Source organism: Oryx dammah, unplaced genomic scaffold (genome assembly GCF_014754425.2).
Source record: "Oryx dammah isolate SB20612 unplaced genomic scaffold, SCBI_Odam_1.1 HiC_scaffold_17, whole genome shotgun sequence".
NCBI lineage: Eukaryota > Metazoa > Chordata > Mammalia > Artiodactyla > Bovidae > Oryx > Oryx dammah.
Genome location: NW_024070201.1, coordinates 10,394,450 through 10,400,449, shown reverse-complemented (window position 1 = coordinate 10,400,449; position 6,000 = coordinate 10,394,450).

Here is a 6,000-nt window from a genome sequence, read left to right as displayed (position 1 = left end):
ATATAAGTTAAATAAGCAGGGTGACACTATACAGCCTTGATGTACTTCTTTTGCTATTTGGAACCAATCTGTTGTTCCATGTCCAATTCTAACTGTTGCTTCCTGACCTGCATATATGTTTCTCACGAGGCAAGTCAGGTGGTCTGGTGTTCCCATCTCTTTCAGAATTTTCCACAGTTTATTGTGATCCACACAGTCAAAGGGTTTGGCATTGTCAATAAAGCAGAAATAGATGTTTTTCTGGAACTCTCTTGCTTTTTCCACGATCCAGCAGATTTGGCAATTTGATCTCTGGTTCATCTGCCTTTTCTAAAACCAGCTTGAACATCAGGAAGTTCATGGTTCATGTATTGCTGAAGCCTGGCTTGGAGAATTTTGAGCATACTTTACTAGTGTGTGAGATGAGTGCAATTGTGCAGTAGTTTGGGCATTCTTTGGCATTGCCTTTCTTTGGGATTGGAATGAAAACTGACCTTTTCCAGTCCTGTGGCCACTGCTGAGTTTTCCAAATTTGCTGTCATATTGAGTGCAGCACTTTCACAGCATCATCTTTCAGGATTTGAAGTAGCTCAACTGGAATTCCATCACCTCCACTAGCTTTGTTCATAGTGATGCTGTCTAAGGCCCACTTGACTTCACATTTCAGTATGTCTGGCTCTAGGTGAGTTATCACACCATTGTGATTATCTTGGTCATGAAGATCTTTTTTTACAGTTCTGTGTATTCTTGTCACCTCTTCTTAATATCTTCTGCTTCTGTTAGGTTCATATCATTTCTGTCCTTTATCGACCAAAAATACAAATTCATAAGGTATATGCATTCCAATGATCATAGCAGCATTATATATGATTGCCAAGACATGGGAGTGTCCACCAACTGATGAATAGATAAAGAAGATGTGAAATATATGGATATATAAACTTCCCTGATAGCTCAGCTGGTAAAGAATCTGCCTTCAAAGCTGGAGACCTCGGTTCAATTCCTTGGATGGGAAGGTCCCCTGGAGAAGGAATAGGCTACCCACTCCAGTATTCTTGGGCTTCCCTGATGGCTCAGATGGTAAAGAACCTGCCTGAAATGTGGGAGACCAGTGTTCCAACCCTGGTTTGGGAAGATTCCCTGGAGAAGAGAATAGCCACCTACTCCAGTATTCTGGCCTAGAGAATTCCATGAACTGTATATCCCATGAGGTTGCCAAGGGTCAGACATTACTGAGATGCACATATGTCATGGTGATATTGTTTTCAGATATAAAAAAGAATTAAATTTTGCTATTTCCAACAACATGGATAGGCTTGAATTGGGAAGATCCCCTGGACGAGGGGATGGAAACACATTCCAATATTCTTATCAGGAGAATCCCATGGACAGAGAACCCTGTCAGGCTACAGTCTACAGATTCATAAAGAATCAGACAGCACTGAAGGGACTTAGCACACACACACACACACACACATGCTAAGTGAAATAAATTAGTCAGAGAAAGATAACCACTGTATGATATCACTTGTATGTGGAACATAAAATATACAGCAAGGTAGTGATAAGATAAAAAAGAAACAGACTAACAGATATATAGAAAAAGCTAGTGGTTACTTGAGGGGACAGGGAAATGAGAGAGGGGCAATATAAGGTTCGGTTCAGTCGCTCAGTCGTGTCTGACTCAAACCCCATGAACTGCAGCATGCCAGGCTAACCTGTCCATCATCAAATCCTGGACCTTGCTCAAACTCATGACCATCGAGTCAGTGGTGCCATCCAACCATCTCATCCTCTGTCATCCCCTTCTCCTCCTGCCTTCAATCTTTCCCAGTATCAGGGTCTTTTTCAAGGAGTCAGTTCTTTGCACCAAGTGGCCAAAGTATTGGAGTTTCACCTTCAGCATCAATCCTTCCAATGAATCAGTTCAGTTCAGTTCAGTTCATTCGCTCAGTCGTGTCTGACTCTGCGACCCCATGAATCACATCACGCCAGTCCTCCCTGTCCATCACCAACTCCCAGAGTTCACTCAAACTCACGTCAATCAAATCTGTAATGCCATCCAGCCATCTCATCCTCTGTCGTCCCCTTTTCCTCTTGCTCCTAATCCCTCCCAGCATCAGAGTCTTTTCCAATGAGTCAATTCTTCACATGAGGTGGCCAAGTACTGGAGTTTCGGCTTTAGCATCATTCCTTCCAAAGAACACCCAGGACTGATCTCTTTTAGAATGGACTGGTTGGATCTCCTTCCAGGCCATGGGACTCTCAAGAGTGTTCTCCAACACCACAGTTCAAAAGCATCAATTCTTCGGTGCTCAGCCTTCTTCACAGTCCAACTCTCACATCCATACATGACCACAGGAAAAACCATAACCTTGACTAGACGGACCTTTGTTGGCAAAGTAACATCTCTGCTTTTCAATATGCTATCTAGGTTGGTCATAACTTTCTTTCCAAGGAGTAAGTGGCTTTTAATTTCATGGCTGCAGTCACCATCTGCAGTGATTTTGGAGCCCAAAAAAATAAAGTCTGACACTGTTTCCACTGTTTCCCCATCTATTTCCCATGAAGTGATGGCACCAGATGCCATGATCTTAGTTTTCTGAATGTTGAGCTTTAAGCCAACTTTTTCACTCTCCTCTTTCACTTTCTTCAAGGGACTTTTTAGTTTTTCTTCACTTTCTGCCAAAAGGGTGGTGTCATCTGCATATCTGAGGTTATTGATATTTCTCCCGGCAATCTTGATTCCAGCTTGTGCTTCTTCCAGACCAGCATTTATCATGATGTACTCTGCATATAAGTTAAATAAGAAGGGTGACAATATACATCCTTGACATACTCCTTTTCCTATTTGGAGCCAGTCTGTTTTTCCATGTCCAGTTCTAACTGTTGCTTCCTAACCTGCATATCGGTTTCTCAAGAGGCAGATCAGGACTGCTTTATTTTAAGATTGACTTGTTTGATCTCCTTGCAGTCCAACGGACTCTCAAGAGTCTTCTCCAACACCACAATTCAAAGCATCAATTCTTCAGTGTTCAGGTTTCTTTATAGTTCAACTCTCACATCCATACATGACCACAGGAAAAACCATAACTTACACTAGGCAGACCTTTGTTGGCAAAGTAATGTCTCTGCTTTTTAATATGCTGTCTTGAGTTGGTCATGATTTTCCTCCAAGGAGCAAGTGTATTTTAATTTCATGACTGCAGTCACAATCTGCAGTGATTTTGGAGCACAAGAAAATGAAGTCCGTCACTGTTTCCATTGTTTCCCCATCTATTTATCATGAAATGATGGGACCAGATGCCATGATCTTAATTTTTTAAATATTGAGTTTTAAGCTAGTTTTTTTCACTTTCATCAAGAGGCACTTTAGTTCTTCTTCACTGTGTTCCATAAAGGTGGTGTTATCTGTGTATCTGTGGTTATTTATATGTCTCCTGACAATGTTGATTCCAGCTTGTGTTTCACCCAGCCTGGCATTTCACATGATGTGCTCCACATATAAGTTAGATTAGCAGAGTGACAATAAAAGGTTAGGAGATTAAAAGGTACAAACTATTATGTACAAAATTATAAGGATATATATATAGTTCACAACACAGGGAATATAGGCAATATGTTATAACAACTATAAATGGAGCACAACACACTCCTAACCAATACAATATTGTAAAGTAAAAAAATAAATAAATAAATTTAAAAAAATGTAAATCACTAAATTGTATTTATAACATATTATATTATACATCAACTATACTTCAACTTAAAATTTTTAATAAATATAACAATAAAACAGAAACAAACAAATAAAACCTTTAGATCTTCTCGACTTTACATCTCACTGTGAACCAGACTCTATATTTGGGGTTTTACTGATTTTGGGCAAAGTGCTACTAAATGTCTGTTTCACATTTGGGGGCAGGAAATACCAATATGTGAAATTCCACATTAAATGTGTTCTCTGCATGTATAGTCAATTCTTTGAAGGTCTCAGAAGTCATATGGCATAAGTTTCTGCCAGGATAAAATATTAATCTTTAGAAATAGGTAAAATAGTTTATTATAAGATCTTTTACTATAGGGCTGAGCTTGATTTTCTAATATTTTCTAGGTTATTTTACAGCTCTGTAGCAGCAGAGCTTAATTTGCACATTTTTGCCCAATAAACTGGTAACTATCTTTTGTCCAATGGAAAAAATAACCCTAAAGAGTCCAGTTTATGAGACTGTTGGACATTACCAGTTTTATGTCTAAAGTGACAAGTTTTTTGAAACAATTAACTAACTCACTTAATAATAAGTTAACTAAATACAAATATTAATTTATGTTTGAATGTGAATCATAATTTGTCTTTTCAAAATTATATTTTCAACAATAATAATTTTCTGTTAATTGATTTGAGAAAAGAAAATTTATGTGATAATAACAATATATTTTAGCCATCATTTGAGGTTTTACCTGGAGATATATTATTTAATTTTATGGAACATTCCAAAATAATTTCATAATTTAGGAGATTGGAAAATGTTAAATTTCCAACATGATATCAGTATTTACTGAGAGAGGGAAGTGAGAGAGAAAATTTACTCCCTACTGAAACACATAGACAATCAATGCTTTTTTTCCCCCTTTTTTGTAGGGAAGAGAGTATTTTGAATTATCAGACTGTCACACCTAAGTATATTTAGAAGCCTCTTATGAAATTATGATTTTAATAAGTTATCATTTTGTCCTGTCACAAAATGATGGCACATAGTCAAAACTCAATTTTAACAGTTTGAACCTCAGAAACAGAAGATAAAGATCTATTTTTATTTTAAATTTTCTGAACTTTAGTTCACAGTGACTTAAGAATATCTAGACAAAAAAAGACACACTGAAGATACTTGTTCAAAGCAAAATTTAATTTCAAAGAGGAACTCAGAAAATCTTCCTAGTATAACTGAATCATAATATTGGAGATAATTTATATTTCTCTTTTCAGAAATATCATTTTTAACTAAAAGGACAAAATAGAAAATTAAAGGTGGAAGAATGGCAGTTTCCATTTCTTTGGAAGTAAAATAAAACATTCATAGCTAATTTTCCAGCTTTAAAAGCATTTAAGAATGCCATCTACTTATAGTCACATCTCATGGATAGAGAAATGCTTCTAAGAATAGTTATGTCAAATGCCCATAAGTCTGTACATATAAAAAATAGCCGTCAACTTCAACAGTTACAGCAATAGAACACTAATTCTTCTCTTAGGGCTAATGATAAGTTGGTTCTTATGACTTTCTCACCAAACATCTCCTCCCCCAGACTTCTGCAACCTTTTGTTTAAAGAAATGAACTGCTTCCTCTGGGGTGGATGTACAGACAAGTGAGAGTAAAATATTTGTACCCCTCTGCTTAGGAAATAATGAGCCATCAAATTTATTAATGTTAGCAGTTTCATCAGGCAAAAACTAGGCGAAATATTGTCTGACTATTATCAAAATTTCCTTCCTAGTAATTTTTTTTTTTTAAGTTTACTTTGACTTAGGCTTCCTGCCTAATGAGACCTTATATAGTAAAGATGTCATTCTATACTTCTGAGTTCCCAGGTCTCTCTGATGAGACTTTATCTAGTAAAAATGTCATTCCCTACCTCTGGGCTTCTCAGGTGGAACCTACCAATGCTGGAGACATAAGAGATGTGGTTTCAATCCCTGGGTCAGGATGATCCCCTGGAGGAGGGCATGGAAATTCCAGTATTCTTGCCTGGAAAATCCCTTGGATAGGGGAGCCTAGCAAGCTACAAAGTTGCAAAGAGCCAGACACCAATGGAGTAACATAAAACACAGCACACCTACCTCTGGTATCTAAAGGTGAAAAGAAAATGTGCCTATGATTGAGCAAACATTTGAAACTTAACCTATAGATTATCATACAAAGAAAGGTAATTCAGGAAAATACAAATATCATGTGATATAAAAAGTGATGCAAATAGTTTATTTAAAAACAGAAACAGACTCATACAGATAGAAAACAAAT